Raw genomic sequence first — 19,750 nt, 5'->3', positions numbered from 1 at the left:
ACCTAATTAGTGTAGTGCAATATTTCCAGTATTATACTGTGCAAATACGAATTACAGAAACATAAAAATACAAATAAAGAATGAAAAAAATCCACATTTAAAATAGCCCAACCCATCATAGGGACATCCATTTTGCATCCCAAAGGTTGTAAAGTACTAATGTAGGAAATTGATGATTTAAGTTTATTTAAAAAATCAGCCATTTCTAAAGCTGGTTCCGTCATAATGGGAGCACAAAAAACTGATCAACGAGATTTCTCACAAAATGTTCGGTAATGTTGTCACGCGGTTTGATTGACATATCGTATGGTTGATAATGAATTCAGGAAGGTTTCATTCAATGAGAAAAGAAGATAGCTACCACATAAATAAAAAATATCATGAATAAAACACTATCATAAAACAAAATTTCCTCCTTGGATACGTTTCGATACATACGAAATCTTGTTAAGGCTCTCAGTTTTATTCGAAGCGGCTTACTTTTCAGCATTGAAGGTTCAGATTTCTGCAAAATATCCGAGAAATTAAAATTATAATTTTTTAAACGTTGACACAGGAAAACTTCATTTATATAATGAACTGTAAGCATTTCTCTGATAATAACGAACTAAATTCGTTGGCATGCCGAAATATTATCCTGTTTGAACGTCCCACCTTCGGTAGTGTTCTCGCAGTTGTCTCCGTTCACTTCGTTAGAATCTGCGCCACTGAGGGCAGCACCGTAGGAAGGGAGCCATCAAAAGCGCCATGGCAGAGAAGCATGAAGCTTCTAGCTAACAAAATTTCAAATTTGCCTGCCTTTCCTTGATTCTATTATGACAGGACTATTCAAGGCAAGAAATATATTTTCTCCTCATTTTTCAGCACTTCAATGAAAAAAAATCATGACGAATATCATGAAGCATATCAATACAAATAGCAGAAAAATATATGGAGCTTCTATGCTATCCTTCTAACTATGGTAAATAATACAAATAAGTTATATTATATTTCTTCACTCACTCTCAAATTCAACCATAAGGTTAGGTGACGGTAAATCTCGCTACCAACTAAGTAAGTCATGGGTGTATCAAACTCACACAGTTATGGAAGACCACCACTGATTTTCCTTATTTCTTTTTGCACTTTGAGGATTTCATTTGAATGAGTTCAAAGCATTAACCAGACATTTTATCCTTCTTGAGTGCTTCGTATGGTATGGTATTTGGAGGAGGCGACCGACAGCTGATGCCATTTGCGCCATGAAGGAAGGGTGGAGAGAAACTCAGCGTCGGCATTAGCCTGCTCTTAACGAAAGGCGCCAAGGGGACCACGGCTTAACGTCCCATCCGACGGACGGAGTGTTGCACTTGAAATGTCCTCCACACAACATTCAAGCAGGGATCGGGCAGTCTGAGTCCACCACACCACCCTTGAGTGCTTCGTGCAGGGTTTTTCCATTTCATTTCCATCGGATGGGGGTTCAGTCATGGTCACCATTTGTTGAGAGAGTCAAGACTAATGCTGTAAAACATCCTCCTCGACCCATCTCTCATGGTGCCAATGAACTATGTGCTGTCAGTTGCATCCTCCATATACCTTACTGAAGACATCTCTGAAATATTATAAGACATATGAGCATAAATTATTGAAGCTCATTTTTATTTTCCTAAATACAGTAAATCCTATTGAAAGCAACCATTTCTGGTTCTAGGAAAAACATTCCAAAAAACAAAACCAAAAAAATTCTAGCTACTTTAAGTGGTGGCTTAACAGGGGACTTTGGGGTAAATCACTATATACTAATGACCATTTTAAAATAAGGGTTAAGTCTTATTTAAAAAAATCATTTATTGCACGTTCGGTTGAAATTTAGAAGTCTGTACATATCCTAAGTCAATAAATATTAGAATTAATATCCATGGCCATGCAGCCTTATGAGCATCATAGATTACCTACACATATTCGGTTAATAATCATAATTATTTTCTAATCAGCTGATGAACTTTGTTTTAGTTGGTTACCTTTTCTTTTGATTAAAATATTTTATTTACAACTTTGAAGTTTTTTGCACGATTACATCATATTTTCATTTTGTTCCTCGTCAATTTTTAGCTAGAAAGATATTTTGGATTTCACTTTAATAATTTTTTATATGGAAAAATGGCCATTTATAGGGGTGATTGCAGAACAGTGATGGCCTTTTGGAGAGCTTTTACTGTACTTAAAATGAGCATACTTTTCTGCAGGCAATGAATTAAAGTCATCACTAGGAATAAAAATTAAATAAATTTTGCTTATCACAGTAAATTTCTAATGAACTGCTGCCAAATAAGTCAGGTAATCCTTAGATTGTTATCTGTTTAATTTGAGTCAGTGATATGTTTTCCATTAATTTCATTATAGCTTCACATTTCCATTATAGCTTCACTAAAAAAATCCCATGCAATACGATTCTCAGTATGTGTATAAGACCAGAGCAGTGTTCATGAATCCTTTAAGATTCTGATTCATGATGAGATTAAATCTGATAAGTAAACTAGGGCTCAATTCATAATGAAGTTATCAGCATACTGGACTTGACAGTGGCGGAATCTATCTCGAATAAATAAAACACATATCCCTATAATATGTTAAGTGAAGCAATAGCAATGACTGTATGCTGATATTTTTCATGATTGCAAGTGGTAAAATTGATTGATTTGAATCCCTTGAGCCAACTTAATTACTGACCAATGAAATATATAATTATCTGCTCTTGTCTCATAGTACCAGGGCCGGCCTTAGGGCGGGGCGACCGCCCCGGGCCCCGCGCTTTGGGGGGCCCCGCGCTTTGTTCGTGAAAAAAAATTAAAATACATATACATAATTTTATTAATAAATATAATTATAAATTTTATTTGTATTATACTATTTTGAACTCAACTGCGTGATGGTATCATAACGGCGTAATTACGAAGTCTGAATTTGGGAGGGGAACACATACTTAGCCAGAGAGTCGTAGGGATTCAAAATGCTCGAGTTTGTAGATGGGGTATAGAGTTTAATATTTTAAGTGAAGGGCCCCGCACTGAAGGTTCGCCCTAGCCCTGCACCTGCTAGGGCCGGCCCTGCTTAGTACAATCACTTCCAATAGCTTCAGTGATTCTCCATCTATCTCGATGGAAAGTAAGACACAGGAGTATTTCACTTCACATAAATTAGACATCTATTAAAGGAGCATCCTATTAACGCTCAATTTTCATTACTATACCAGGAAATTAACTGAAACTATAAACAAATAATTGGTTTCTGCATTCATGATGGGGATAAAGAGATGTTTTAAATAAATGATTTTGTATTGCTCCATTGCAGAAAACAGAGAACTTCATCCTCAATTTTCCTCCCTTATAAACTCTATTTCAACAGCTCTTGGAATAATATTTTCAGAAGATTAGAGTTGTTCAGCAATCTAGCAGATCTAGAACAACTGTCTCCCCACCCAGCAATATCATTTTGATCAATCCCACAACTTGTGCATGGATAAAACCAAAAGCAATTACAAGTTTATGCATTTTCCTTGAGAATAGGTAACGAGTGGCTACTCAAATAGTGAGTAAACATTAAAAATACAAACCAAGTGAACAGCCCAAGAAGGCTTTATGAGTGTGATTATTTGGGCATAATTCAATTAATCCAAGAAGTCTACATGTTGGCACCATGACTGCCTAGTAACTCATGTATAACGTGTGCATCAGGTTTGAGGTGAAGTGGTAAATGCATTTTTGAAACTAAGCATTAAAATATTTTCTTCAGCATTTGAATTTATTGTCCACTTAGGGAATCATTTTGATACAAAATTAAAAATCTGCAACACAGGTAAGCCTTAATTAAAATAACAGAACTCACCAGACTCTAGAGCCTGTTGGGTCTATACGGGCAGATAGTAACTCTAAATTTATTCATGGTTTCATGGCTGCTATGATACTGACCCGGAATCACATGACACTTTAATAAATAATAGCTATTATCTTGCTCCAAACGCCTCAATTTCCAGTCCATCTGCCATTCATATATGTAGCTACTTTTCCTAAATCTGATTGCATTTGCGGCCATAACTATTTTGGAAAGTTGATCAATAATTAATTAACCAAAAAGAAACTTAAGCAGAAGCTATCAATACAGAAATTGCTGAAAACCTTGTAACAACAAGCAATACAAAAATTGAGGAAAACCTTGTAAGGTGTTTTAAAGAATTAATTTTGAAAGTGATTAAGTACCAGTGGCGGATACATATGGGGTGGGCAGAGAGCACACAGACAGTAGGCAAAGCCGACAGTCTGTCTCGCCGAACATTGCAGATCCACAATTGTAACATTTTTATATCATAGGATAGGATTGTCTTGTACATGCGTATAATCAGTGCCAATAAAACTATCTTAAATTTTACATATAATTTGATTATTTTTCATTACCATAAACTATAGGTAGCCCCCCCTTGAGTTTTTTCTGTATCAGTTACTGTCAAGGATCAGATAATGTGGAAATTAATGTGAGAGATATCGAGGGCCAATTTTCTTAGGTGGCCCATTATGTGAAATAGGTGAAGATAATATGAATGACAATAAAAACAGATAAAGGCTTTCGAGATATTTAAAGTAAAAAGAACTAAATACAAAGAGTTAGTTCTTTTTATCAGTGATGTGACTGACAATAACTAAGGCCCTAAATACCATCTGAAAAGCTCGGATATTAGCAAGGAATCAAACATATGATAGCCACAGCTAGTTCACTCATTATGTAATTTATTTATAGTAAAGGGTTATCGTAAAAGAATTTTGCAGTTTCAGTAATTCTTAGAAAGATAGTGGGAATATGGTGGCCGAGATATTTTCAGAGGCTAGCCCATTCTCACTAAAGTGGCTTGAGGAGAGCACTTCATCTGTCGGATGGGACGTTAAGTCGTGGTTCCATTTAGTACCTTTCATTAAGAGCAGGCTAATTTCGTTGCTACGTTTCTCACTTGTTGATCAACAAAAGGCGCACATATCGAAATTTATTGATTATGCATATTAAAAAAAACTGTTTGAGAAGACAAATTTGAAAAATGGAAAACCTAAACTGTAAGTAATTCTGTTTTCATATAAACCATGTTCAAAACCACACCATTATTTTATGATAACCCTGTATAAAAATCTGTATTCATTGGTATACTGCAGCCCAGTGGCTCAGCAAGGGAGGGGGGGGGGTTGGGGGATATACCCCTCTCCCCAGAGCTCAGAGAAATTTTAAGGTTTAATCCATTTTACTTAATTGGATTGATATTACTAATAGAATAGTGTACAGATTAATAAAATATCCCTCAGGAAGTCATAAAACTAACGTACCGATTCAATTATTTCAGCAAATGTAGTATAAACAAATCGAAAAATATTTTTATTTTGTTAACGAATAATATTATAAATTTTGAGGCACCAAATTTGATAAAAGTTTTATTTGATTATTATGTATCTTTTCGTAACCAGTGCCGGAACGGCGCAACGGCTCGTTCCTGCACCATGACACCTCTGGTCCTTATATATTTATTGAAAAGTCTGAAGTTTTGGAACAATTCCACCCACAATGGCAGCGCAGCCCTAATCTCGTTCAACCGCGAACCTGACGTCACCACCGCGTCCAGCGACCGCCGGGCCGTCCACTTCGTCGCGGCGGAGGTGTCAAGAAATTGGCTCACGAATGGGAAGGGAGCCACCTAGCGGAGGAGGCTAGGGGGACGGAGGCAGGGAGCGATGCTTTTGGCACCGGCGACGCGAGACTAGAAAGGGGAGGGAATCGAAGGGGTTTGTGGGACTTTCCCCCACCCCCAGAGTCCCTTAGAGGGGAGGCATGTACCGGGACCACACACTCCCTCAGCTCGGGGAAATCTCACAGTCTAATGTTGGAACCGTCGAGCTCAGGAATACGTTACGCAGGGCGTCGCGAGCAGATTAATTCCTCCCGCGGTCCACGCGCCGCGGTCGTGAAGCGTCCACGGTACGGCGTGGAGGCACGTGGTCGGGAACCGCGTGGCACCTTCGCGCCAAAATATTCGGTCACCCAGGGTTACCGGGTCGGAGAGTGACACTACCCATTGTCGGCAGAGAGTGGCGAAACGTAAGTGAAGGAGAAAAAGTCTACTTACTGGTAGAAGTTGTCTCTCCTGGATGAGTTTTCAAGAAGTTTAAGTCGAAGGAGAAGGAGAAAATGAAGAAAGGAGTGCCTTGAGTGATCACGTGACTTTCTACCAGCAACCTCGTCCTTCTAAACTTCAAATTTCGGCAAATTTTCTTTTTTTCCGAATGTGCCTTCAAAATAACATTTAGAGAACAAATGTGACAATTTTAAACGACGGATCGTGTACAGCGTTATACTTTTGTGATATCTAAGACTGTGTGTGGGAAACGATTAAGCGTGGAGATCAATTCGATTGATTTCAGTGTTTAGTTTTAAACATATTCTGCGAGTGAGATCGTGAATTTTGAACTTAGTGAGTGAATTCGATTGGGATTGTATTTTCCGAACCTCGGAAGACTCTACCCCAGGGCTCAGAGGTCATAAAGGTATTTCAAGAAGACAGAGGTCATTAGCTGCGCCATCCTGGTCACGTAGCGGAGAGGGAGGAACAAAAGGTAAACAAAAGTTTGCTCTTGTTTTCTGTTTTTAGTTCTATTTTCAACGACTACCGTCCATATTGCGAACTGATCGCTCTACGCATTAACACGCTGGTTGCGATATTCTTTTCATGGACCAGTTCCCTGCCATTTCTTTTCAAAAGTTTACTTTTCATCTGGCTCAGTCAAATTCAATACAACATGTCTTTGCGACTTTGGAATTTGGATTTGACTGCTAATTACCCAGTAGCCTACCATATTGTGCCCACATAGGGCTTATGTTGGACCAAGATGGCAATTAATTGTTTCAGACGTCACTTTATGGGATCTACTTGACACAATGAAAAGAAAGTTTACTTTTAATTATGATAAAATGGCAATGTTGGCTTCCATTGGCCATGGACTGCCAATGAAAGGCCATAATTGCCCAATATTGGCTACCCCACGTAACCCAACGTTGTTTCCCCAACGAAACTCGGTACCGGCCAACTCATTACATTCATAGTGGTTAATCATAGACTTAACAAGTATTTCATGCCTCAGCACACACGTTTTCATATTAGCTTTCCCACTAACATATTCAAGGCCCACTTATCTGAGTCCAGACACGACAAAGTTTTCATATGCCTATTTACTGTAATACCGAATAAATATCCAAAGTCACAGAAGGGAAACTGCCCCTCCTAAGGACGATTGTTGGTGGTAGCTAGTACCCCCACAATTAATACATTGGCTTTTCATCAGTTCTCATCTCATTGCGTGGCTACTAGGATTCCTCTTCATAACTTTTGCTAAAAGAGCCTTATCTGCCACTCATTCATAGATTCAACCCGAAGGCTGTTTTGGATTGGTGAGGATAAAGCTCACCCCGTACTGAGTCACAGGCGTCAAGTGGGAGGGCCAGTTCTTTTTCCCGAAACACATAGTGGTTGGAAGATTTTTGTTTGGCACGTACGAAGGCTTCACCCACGATCCTTCGGTCATTCGCTCAATGTCCTACCCGCTGAGCCACCACGCTGCAAGGTTCAACTGTTAATATCACAAATACTGAAGTTACCATTGACTCATCTCCCTTAGAAATTTATGAGATATTTAGGCATGGGCGTACTCAGCGGGGGATAGGAGGGGACAGCTGCCCCCCCTCCTAGAAGCGAAAATAAATTTAGTTCAAAACATAAAATATGAACAAATTTTCCTTTTGAAGGAAAATGATATTAGTATAAGACATGGAACCAAAATAAAAATCCTTATTTTTTCAAGCAAATAATTATAAAAACTAATCAATTGCTGTCATAATTTCCTTAAAATTTTGGTTTCATTAACCTTTTCTGTGCAAAAAAGGTACAACTTGAACGACCACAGCTAGTTTCCCCCCCCCCTCATCCCTAGTTTTGATTCTGAGTACGCCCATGTATTTAGGCGTTCTAAACTATCGTGAAAAATTATGTGTTATACCATTATTTTAATTTTTTATGCATTGATCATTAAACTCAATTACGGCCTAAGAAAATATCGAGATCATAGGTGGATTTAGGGGGTCACAGGGGTAATGATATGCCCCCTCCAAATTTTATCAATATTTTTAAAAATATTTATTAGTTTAATAGTTTTTGTATCCATGCTAAGGAGTAAAGGGAGTTTATATGTAAATGCATGGCTACAAGTGCCAAACGAGAGAGAAATTTGAGTTGTATTTATATTCGAGCGTAGCACTCCCAGGTGTAAAACCGTCCCTTTCTCTTGGGGGGTATTCCATACTCCCCGCACCTTATTCGTGACACCCCACCCCAAATTTTATGCTTAAAACCTGGTCGTGATACCCAGAAGGAAAGTCGTCTGCTTATTAAATCTTTAGGCCAATTTATCTAGCTTGGAGTATGCCTGACTGATTTTTACAGTTATAAGCATGATTTCGATGAAAAACACTTTTATCTATTCCTTGGTAGTCTTTTAATATTTCTTCTATTAGAGATTCTTTCAGAATAATATTCAAATATGCAGGAGTCCATATCTTATTGGAAAATGAAATTCTGAGAAGAGGACCCTTTTTAAGATGATTACCTCACGCTACTGATTTGATCCCGGTACTTATTCAGTTGTAAATGGGCGTACCCAGCGAGGGGCAGGAGGGAGCAGCTCCCCTCCCCCCCCACCCCCAGAATTAAATATCGCAATTGTCTTCAAGGAAAATAAAATTTTTTCAGGCAAATAATTTTATAAACTAATTAAGAGCTGTTACAGTTTCCTTAAAATGCTGATTTCATTCACCTTTTCCATGCTTAACTCTTACCTATAACTTGAACAACCATGGCTTGCCCCCCCCCCCTAGTTTTGATCCTGGGTACGCCCTTGAGTTGGTAGAATATTTAAAAATGAGTAGATAATCACGGTCTGGCCAAATACACAAGATGAAAGTTTTGACGATATTATCAAATTTAGGTCATATAGCTTCATTGGTTATATTCGGGCGAGAATATATCAGAATGGAATGTTAAATAAAAAAGAATCATAGTTCGAGAGGAATATTTACCTGACATTTTTCATAAAAACGACATTCATAAATTACATCTGCCACTTGAAAATCCCCCTAATTCAATTCGAATCACTGCAACTCACGTTACAACATGAGGCGATAATGATGGCTATCGTGTGAGCCAAAGATAAATAAATGTTTATTGTTCTAGGTTCTATTGTTCTAGAATATATCAAATCCAGACAAGAAATTAAAATTATTTTTTTATTTCTCTGAGGCTTTGTGGGGGGATACATCCCCTCATCCCCCCCCCCATAGTTACGCCACTGCTATTCCATATCCTTGTCCAAACAACAGAAAAGGTTTTAATGAATGTAGTGGTTCGATGTTATAATAAAATTTTAAAAAATCAGGTGACATTCGAGTTACAACATTTAGATTATTCTCTTTCGACTGAAAAAATTGCATTATATATTCAAGCTGTTAACAATTGAAAAGTTTACATAAAAAGGAAGGAAGCAAGATACGGGTATTTATGAATTTTTGTTACGTTCCTAGGTAAACACCCAGGTAATTAATAATGAGTTATTAATAGAGAAACGTTTTATATAAGTTCTCCCATTCAGCGAAATTTCCCTTGAGGCTATACGCTGGAAATGTAATTAATTTCCTTTTCCTGGCGGTAGAATTTTCATCTCAAACGTCTTGAAATGGACCCTCTTCTCAGAATTTCGTTTTCCAGCCAGATGCTGGGACTTTCCGCATGTTTGACTCATATTCTGGAAGAATTATGGAGTATTAAACGACTTCAAGAGAATATATAAAAATGAGTATCACGGTATTCATTCCGGGAAATATAAAGACATAGGTAATTTACGTTCTTAGGTTTTCCCGGCGTATCGGGTGAAGAAAATTTTCTCGGGTTTTATACCGGTTAATTTTCTCCATGTCTCCCGACGATTCGAGCTGCGACTTGCTGTTCATCCTCAGGGGGATATTCTAAATTGAATTTCTAAAGGTCGCCTGGGGATGAACAGCAAGTCGCTTCTCGGAACGTCGGGAGACAAGAAAAAAATTAACCGGTGGAAAACCCGAGAAACTTTTCTTCAATACTTGGGTACATTGCTGATAGATGGAATCCAATAGTGTGGTGCATACCATTTGGTGTAGTTAGTTTTTGTTAACAAATAAATCGTTTATCTTCCACTATTTTAATTCTGCATGACGTTTAATCGCTGCAATGAAAAGTGTAATCTTTTACGGCAATTTTCGGAGAATATTGGCCCAGATCTTTGAACCAGATTAACAAGAGACAGGATAATTGAGGTACTGTTAAACGAGGTTCTTCTGTATCTATAATTCAAACTCAATTTCGAAATCAGGTTTCCTGACTCCGTTGCTTCCAAATAAATCATTCCCATGCATGAAGTCCTTTGGACTGTAAAACTTACCTCGTTAGGTAGAGGATAAACTAACCTACCGCTAAGCTACTTGCAAGTACAAGAGAAGTAGAGCTCTTTTGCTAGAATTGAGGAAAATAAATGAAGAGATTATTTTATTGCATGCTTTTTAAAGTGCATAAATAAAATGGTGACCCCAGGCTTATTTATTTGTTTATAAATCATCTTTATGCATTCCCGTTTTCATCAACATCTCTTTTCAAACCTGCGAAATCTTATGCCCTTGCAGGCCTAATTTAGGCGTTAAATTAGTAGAAATTTTACCGTTAAGCAAATTTTTTGGGTATTTTGATAAATAACGCATTCCATTTCATCATTTTATCTCTATAATTAAAATCCCAAAAAAAAGTATAACTAAGTCACAATCATCAATGCATCGCTCGTAATAATTTTCGATCTCAATAGTTTTCCGATGAAAACAAGAAACTAGAAGCATGTTACAGTCCTGTTACTAAATATATTCAATATTATTATTGATAAAAACACGTTTCAATAAATAAATGTTCTCCTATTGTCAAAAAAATTATTACTCTGAACGAAAACGTCATTATCTTGCGGGTGTCCGAACTCGCCCCATTTCGTCAGGTGTGTTCGAATGAAGTTATGGAATATTTTTCGCAGGTAAAAATAAGCTACATTAATTTTTTCCAAACACGAAGTTTCCAAAGGTTAATATATTATTAAATTCGATTTTCACGACAATCGGTATATATTTCGACGCAGGAATAATGATTTTTACAAAAAAAGTGTCCGAACTCGCCCCAACAGCGTGACTTGCAAGTACAATAGAACCTCATTTATACGTTTAACAGGGAGCGGACACGATCCGGCTAAACGAAAATCCGTATAAACCGGAAGCAATAGGAATGTCAATAAAAAACAATAGGTACTGTTAAAAGATAGAAAAACTAACCATATATTTTTCATGTTATCAACGTAATATTATAAGTTACCTTTCCGGAAATATTGGCCCAGATCTTCGAACCAGATTAACATAAGAGCCGGATAATTGAGGTCCGGAAAAACGAGGTTCTACTGTATCTTTAATTCAAACTCCATTTCGAAATCAGATTTCTCCCACTCCTTTGCCTCCAAATAAATCATTCCATCAGCAACGAATTAACCTACATAAAAGTAATAGTACGAATGGAATTGGAAACTACTCGTATATCTCATTAATTCGATTTTACCCCAGGCTATTTAAAAAAAAACAATGACTTTGAGCAAAAAAAATTATTTGCCTTAATTTATTTATTGATCACACGATCGTTTTCTTTCTGTCCCTCAGAATGATAGCTGAAGCGATAGGTTTTCAGGGACCAAAATAATTATCCCTCGACCCATCATTTTCTGAATCACACGGTCATTTTTTCTTTTCTTTTTCCATCGCATTTTACGTCTTCTCTCACGGACAACTCATCTTCATCACACGTAAATCTTCCTAAGATTGGTTTGACGCAGCACTCCACTCAATTCTCCTATCAGCTAATCTTTTTACACCTACGCAGCTCTTCTCTTTCACATCCATCTTTACCTGTTCCATATATTTAGTTCGAGGCCTTCATTTTCCGATTTTTCCATCTACTTGTCCCTCGACTTTTGCCTTCATCTGGCCATCATGTCTCACGATATAGCCTGTATGGTTATTCCGTCTTTTTGACAAGGTTTCCATGGGGCTTCTCTCCTCTCCTACTCTTCTTAGGTCTTCCTCATTACTAACTCGGTCGATCCATTTGATCCTCATCATTCTTCTGCAGCACCATACTTCGAAGGCCTATACCCTTGATTTCTCCGCGGCTGTCAGTTTCCATGCCTCTATTCCGTTGAGAATTATAGAATGCATTTTTTTGTGATAAAGGTGGCAGTAAGTATGAAGAATTGGCTCAGAAAGAATTGTGATTATGTCGAATAAGTCATTTTAAAATGTCCAGGGGTCTCTCCTTGATCGAGAAATGTTTTCCCAGCTTACTGTGCAGGGAAAGACATTATTAAGGTGTTTCCGATCAAAGAATTTTAAGTTATTTTAATTAAAAATCAAAATTTGTTCCACTTATACCTCATCCACTAACGATCACATGAAATAAACTTGTGCTATATATCTGTAAATTGTTTGCTTAAGTTTACTTAATATTTGGTGTAAATGAATTTGCACTTGTGCGTGTGACTGCTAGTAATGTAACTAGTTACATGCAGGAATTTACCCAAGGCTTTTTGACATTCAATTGCCTTTGAGCTTCTCGAAGTTCTCTCCGTTTGCGTATGAGCTGATTCTGGGAGATGCGAAAAAATCTATCACGTCCTTAAGCTTCAGTCAGTGCGACCATTGTTTGTCCCTGCGGCCTTGCCAAAAACTTCTCTCTCGGCATTCCTAATTAGCTTTTGTGTGCTTGTTTACTCTCAAACACTTACCATTGGGGCAGTAATCCACCGCAGATAAAGTGCTTCAACCAAGCAGGTCGGAATATACTGCAGGCGATGTTTCCGAGTTTTTAGCGAGTTTTAAGTACCGCCATCTTAGTTTGACAATTTTTGGACTTAGCCTCTCCATGGGCGTACCCAGCGAGGGGCAGGAGGGGGCAGCAGACCCCCCCCCCCCACAGGAGCAAAAATCGCAAAATGTCTTTAAGGAAAAAAAATTTTTTCAAGCAAATAATTTTAAAAATTAAAAAAGAGCTGTTAGAGTTTCCTTAAAATGTTGATTTCATTCACCTTTTGAATGCTTAAATCTTGCCTACAACTTGAACAACCATGGCTTGCCCCCCCCCCCCCCCTAGTTTTGTTCCTGATACGCCCTTTAGTCTCCCACTGATTTGTTGAGGTGGCTTTCGAGGAGGATTTGTTGAAAAGTCATTATTGTTAGGTAGAGTCATAATGTGGTAACGATCTCTATTTTGTTCGAAATTTTATCATTTAACCTCCTTGGTCCTGGCGTATTGAATACAATACATCGACGTTTGAATTTTCTCACCGCTTGGCTAAAAGAAATGTCGTTATTGCAACTTGTTCGATGCTTCCTGACAAATGACAGCCGAAATCAAACGAAATGACCGATGGATTGTTCTCCTCATAGAAAAATCTGCCAATTTCGTTGGTAAATCAAGCAATAGATTCGGTAGTAGTGGGCCCCGTCGTCCCCACGGCCAAGCCGGTTTTTCCCTATCCTCTCCCCCGAGGCGTCGACGGGCTCCTATCGCGGCGGCGGCGCCTCCTTCCTTTTTCCTTCCCATTCCAACCCCTCCCCGGGTAGCTGGGCGTATCAACTGAATAGGGTGGCTTCCTATTATTTTTTTATTGCCTAAATCGATAGATTATTACTCCTGGAGTACATATTTCACGCTTTTAGATTTTTAAACGACAATATCTATTTTTCGCGATTTAATGAAAAGTGAAACATTTCAAGGGCGCGAAAAGGCGACGTATAAGTATGAATGCTGGGAAAATCCCGTGTGACGTCTGGCGGCTGCTGTGTGAGGCCAACTGGGTGTGAGGCTATGAACACCGCTACGATGCAGGCTGCTTGCTGCCGAGCATGGCGGTAGCGTAGAGTGCCCTGATAGCAGGTAGCGCTTGGCTTCAATAAGGATTATTAATACCCTATCAAACGAAGGAAACTTTCCGACCATAGTCAATTTTAAAAGGTTATTATAAATACATATTTCCCTGAGCTCTGTGCCTCATGCATGCATTGGTAATCTCAGACGATGTAAAACTCCTATCTACTCGTATAGAATCTAGGTCCCTGTGACGTCACGTGGAGTGGCATCGCATGGGCGCCAATCTGGCCTTTAACAAATGCGGTTAAAATTGACCATTGCCATTCGTCTAAACTGAGATTTGTAAAACCAAACAATGTATATATTATGAATACACTAATGGTGGGTAACGAATCGCAATCAATGCCTTTCGTTTTCTTTGATGAAGGAAACTACCCTATTAAAAGGATATTAGTCATCATGGAGGCTAAAAATGAATCTCGTAGATACCTCTTTGAAATTGAGGCATATATATTTATTTAAGTACGCTCCGACACCAGTCCGTGTCCGTTCCGTCGCTTGAGGATCGATGTCTGGAGCGAGTTCCGGAGGCATCGGAGCATGTAATCTGTCAAGTGGCGCGAGTGTCAGCCGCATCTGTGGCGTGCTGGAAAGATGGATCGTGCCAATTCGTGGAACGGTCCACGCAGACAGGCCGCGGCGGGGTAACCACCAGCTGCCGCGGTTCAACACGACCGACGAGCGTGGTCCTATTCCCATCGCTCCATCTTTCTCCCTGTCTGGTTCTATCTATGGAAATTGACGGTGGCTTTGAATCACGCTAAATGAAATGCCAGCAGGCACGAAACTAGGGCGGGGCAAGGGGGGCAAGTGCCGCGGGCAGCAGATTTCGGGGAAAATTTGAAAATTTCTCGAAACTCAACTATATTGTATTCAATTCTCATGCGTTATGTAAGAAAGTTTGTTATCCATGTGTTGTAAATTACTGTAAATCCACAATCGAATGCCATTGTTAAAGAAAACCAATCACTGAATTAAACGAAATAAATGTATTTTTAATATTTGCTAGCACCAGTCATGTTCTAAACTGTGTATGATGGTAGCCCCAAAACTATTCCACAAAGGGGTACCTATGTATTCCACAATTATTACAGGTTTTTTTCGATGTAATGTATTTGAATATGAGTGGAATTTAATTATATTATGTTACATTATTATAATAATTTCATAAAAAAGTGTATGTAAATTTAAAGAGTTTTCATAAATTCGCTTCTTGTGCGGTTCAAATCTTGCAACTCAATTGTTACCCACTTTCCAATTAGCTATCAAACTGAAATTTTCAGGATAACTCAGATAACCAGATGACACTGCAATATTCTAACACTTTTATTATAATACCAACTGCATCTCAATTGTCATTCGAATTTTAAAACCAAGCATTGAGATTAGTTCAAAAAGTGACCTCCAAAATTCGATGGTGGCGCTGGGATCATTTAAAGGAACATTGATGATAGGGAGTCGTAACAGCAAATTTTTTACGTCAAAGTTCATAAAATAATTGATTGAACAAACATTTACTTGCATTCGTTTTAGTTCGCGATAAAAACGCTGTTTTTTATGAAAAATATATTTTTATTTTGTGTTAATTCGAATTGTATTATTTAGCAATAATTTAAAGCAAAATGCGGATTGCGGTATTGAAAAGTTAAATTTGCAGTTTAAATATCATAGAAGTCCACTCATCGCGCCTATGTCGCATTTATTCACGTGTATCGTATCAATGTCGCATTTATAGTATATGCGATTTTCAAGTACCACTAACTATGAGCAACCTTTCTATAGTTCTTCGTTGAAACTTTCGTGGGTACTCGTCATGTTGAATAAAAACTTTTTGGCTATGTCGCCGCGTCAATTCCCGTAGCGTACCCGTCAATTCCGTCGAGTACCCGCGAAAGTTTTAACGAAGAATTACGATGCCTCTATGGCAGGGGTTCCCAAACTGGGGGGCGCGCCCCCCTGGGGGGGCGTGGAGAAATTCCAGGTGGGGCGTGACACCCAAATGAAATAAATAAAAAAAATTACAAAAATAATTTCCTCATTAAGTCTTTCTAAGTTTTCATGATTGTTTTTGTAAAGTTTCAATAAAGTTGTAAACTTTATCAAAGAAGGTTACAGGTAATTATATTCGTTTTTCATGTAATTCTTGTTTTAATTTTCATCATACGTACGATTATTGAATCTTTCCATTCTGCGTTACCGCATTCAACAGTGAACAAAAAAATCTACCTACTCACCGTATCAAGTAGGCACATACTTGTACGAGTACAAGTACTTGTGCAAGTAGGAGTTGGTATGTACGGCACCGTGGAAATAGGGTATTGCAAAATGGAAAGCTGATATGTGTAGCGGGGGGGGGGGCGTGGTACAAAAAATTTTGGGAACCCCTGCTCTATGGGGAGGAATTCCGACGGCGATCGAAGAAATTCGACCAACTCCGAACGAAGAAGTCATCGCTTCTATGCCAACTATCTTCTCTACTACGTTGCCGAGACCAGCAGATCCTACCGAATTTCCTGAGACTACGTCACCATCTCCGCTCTCAACGTACACCCCGGATTCTTCACAATGCCAGTAAGCAATTACTACGAGCAGCTATTCAAGAGACCCGCCGTGAACTGGACCACGTCGGCGAGGAACTTTTCAGCATACAAATCATTCTCGCCAATGCCATGAAGAAGGAAGATTTCGAGAGGCTAGACAGGTTGACGGCATCACACATGATCGCGCTAGCAGAGATTACGAAGGATATTCACCTTATAATGAAAATGATAAAACATCAAAAATTCATGTACATCATTAATATGGTTAAACGAGATCACTTTGACATCACGGTTAGCTTTGACTGTTTTCGAGTTTGCTTTGAAATAATACCGCAGTACTAATAAAACAGCACAATAATAATAAGATACAGAAATTATGAAGAGGATGATTGCCCGGGATGTTTATTACACGCCAAGATTCTGTTTGAGCTCAATGTAACGGAACCATTGCCTCCAAAATATTGCGAGACATAGTATCATCAAGCCGCTTAAAGGCTATTGAATTAAGCATTGAAATTGAACGAAATATTATAAGTGAGCTAAATATTGTGCTACATTTTATAAATCAGATGTTTTTTATGCGTATTCACACGTTTGCCTTCTTGTTAAATATTTTTAAAAATATTTTATCAAATGTTATGTCGGATTCTGAGATACCGATCTACCATTTAAATCTTTTATGCACAATTTCAATTTCAATGTACAATTTTTTTACTCTGAAGTGTCGCATCCCGACGCCTTCGCCAGGACGTAATGACAATCGCGAGTCGCAAGAGTCGAGTGGCTGCCTCCTGACTCGCGGGTGTGGTTGAGAATCGGGGAAAATGAATAAAATTCCCGCTGGATACTAGTGAGGTTATTTATTGAAAGTAAAATACAAGTCCCCTCTAATTAGTCCAGCTCGTCGAGACGCCGGAAAACCCAGCCCAGCCGCTTCCTCTCTCTGGAGAGGACTGGCGACACATCCTCCTCTTGCGTAGATTGTGTCCTAATCGCACCTCCCCCCACTCTCGACTTGCCCCCCAAAAGGCCAAAAGGCTCTGCTTCTCATACAGCTGTCATGATATTGATAACAGACCACAAGCAGGGCCATGTGGGGGTGCACAACACCTCCCCCCCTTACCAGAGAGAATCTTCCACACGATTCTCTCGACAAACTGCACACATGCCAAGCAGATATACATACATGTTACACACAAAAAAAAACATGAATGCTGGAGTCACTGATACAATAGTGAAAAAAAATACACACAGTTAAAGCACTAACGTTTTCCCGATTGTGGCGTATTGCTACCACCCGTTCTCGATACTAATTGCTGGCTTGAACCCGGAAGGGGTACCAGCGGTAGATTTACCGTATCAGATGGTGGACTTTGATGCATTTGTTCTGTAGATGTATGCACCTTACTAACAATTTTTGGCTTAAAGATTATACATAAATCTTTACATTCACGGCGTCCCCTGTCATCTGAATACGGGATCAACCTTTTTAAACAACATTTACAACAACAACAATAAATCATTACAAGTAATATGAGAATCAAAGATACATAAGTAAATGTAGAAAGTTTCTTGTGCTCATAGATGTGAGCTTGGTCCCAACTCTCTTTTTCAATTAATTGCTCCACCTCCGAGACCTTTACACTAGCATATTTTAAGTCATCCAAATGCCGAATCAAAGGCGAAAACGGCAAGTTTAATTTTAATCTCGCAAAAGATACTAAATCCTCCTCCGATAAACAGCAATCAAAGTTCAATGAAAGAGGAGGTATTACATCATCCTTGGAATTATTATATTTAAGGTTTATATCACCCTGGAGAATAGCACCAGTGCTATAACCTTTGCAATAGTCATTAAACATTAATTTTCCTGTGCCACTTATGGTAACGTCGTAAGGGTCATCACTCTTACATAGCACGGTGACCTTTTCAGGTCCTGGAGAAACAAATAACCACTCCCTCGATCCTAAACGAGTCCAGAATGTTTTTTCTAACGACACAATTCTTCGATCACAATTTAATGGTATTGAGGAAGCTGATAGAAGCAACTGAGTTTCACAATCATCAAGCACGTGCACAAGTCTTAGTGGGCATGTTTGCTTACACAATCGTGCATTTGCACTCACCAATTTACAATCAGCAAAATCTTCTCTGGAAAGTTTTGTTACATATCTCCCACTTTTATCTAGCAGCAGATACTCTCTCTCCGGCTGGATAAAAATAAACTTCATTGACGTGCCGTTAATCTTAATAGGTAATGGTATTACATGGTACACATTAAATCTTACTAAGTTACTCAAAGGAATTGAAATAACATATCCCAATACGTGATTAGATAGAAATACATCCAGCTCTAGCATTTTGAGAAGTTTACTTCGGTAAGCCACACTTTGAGGGAAAGGTAGGGTTAGGTCTTTAGGAATGTCTGCCTTGTGCTTGTCAAACATAGTCATTATTTCTTCTGGGCTAATAATTTGTGGCTGCAGCACTCCCTTTTGCGCGTTTATTAGTGAGTCTATCACAGCATTATACTGATAGGAGAGTTCTCCGATGGCTTGACTTAACTGTTGGACATGTTCGTTCCCTGATAAGACCAAAATAATATACTTTGTATGATCAATCAGCTCTCCCGTTGTTTTATCAATATAATTTTCTAACCTTCTCAATCCTTCAGAAAGTATTTTCTCATTTCCCTCGACGTCTATTAATGACTGATTGACAGCTGAAATAGTGGATTTCATGAGAGTTACTTGTTTCTTCACAATAGTTAGAAGGTCCTTATTTTCAGCTTCCAGGTTACCTATTTGCCCTGTATAGTACAATGCATCTGCGTCATCCAGGGTCCCAAAAAGAACTTTACTTACTTCCCCTATAAAATTAAAAAGGCCTCTTCTTCGCCTATCAGGAGATCTCGAACGGGAAGTTAACTGCTCCATTATGTCCTTTAGTTTATAAATTCTATTCAAATCATTTCTCAGTCCATGAAACGTAGTTCGGCACCCAGTCAGATGAATCCACGAAGCATTCTGATATTTCCTGCAGAAGTCTTCAGTTAACGAAGCATAAGTATTTACTACGGCCAAGTTTCCTTCCAGTTGAGTGACATTTACGTAGG

The 19,750-nt window shown here is 38.6% G+C and overlaps 1 protein-coding gene across 1 annotated transcript in view; it reads left to right on the top strand.

Annotated features, from left to right (window-relative positions):
* Positions 1-5,846: 5,846 nt before the first annotated feature.
* The window catches only part of LOC124168886 (serine/threonine-protein kinase SBK1-like), a 99,734-nt gene continuing 85,830 nt past the window's right edge, over positions 5,847-19,750 (top strand). The window contains exon 1 of the mRNA XM_046547261.1: positions 5,847-6,626. The gene's annotated coding sequence lies outside the window, so the exon portion shown is untranslated. The remainder of the gene's footprint in view (positions 6,627-19,750) is intronic.

The sequence above is a fragment of the Ischnura elegans genome, chromosome 12 (genome assembly GCF_921293095.1).
Source record: "Ischnura elegans chromosome 12, ioIscEleg1.1, whole genome shotgun sequence".
Classification (NCBI taxonomy): domain Eukaryota; kingdom Metazoa; phylum Arthropoda; class Insecta; order Odonata; family Coenagrionidae; genus Ischnura; species Ischnura elegans.
The sequence above is the reverse complement of the archived record's forward strand: the minus strand, read 5'-3'. Positions and strand labels throughout refer to the sequence as shown.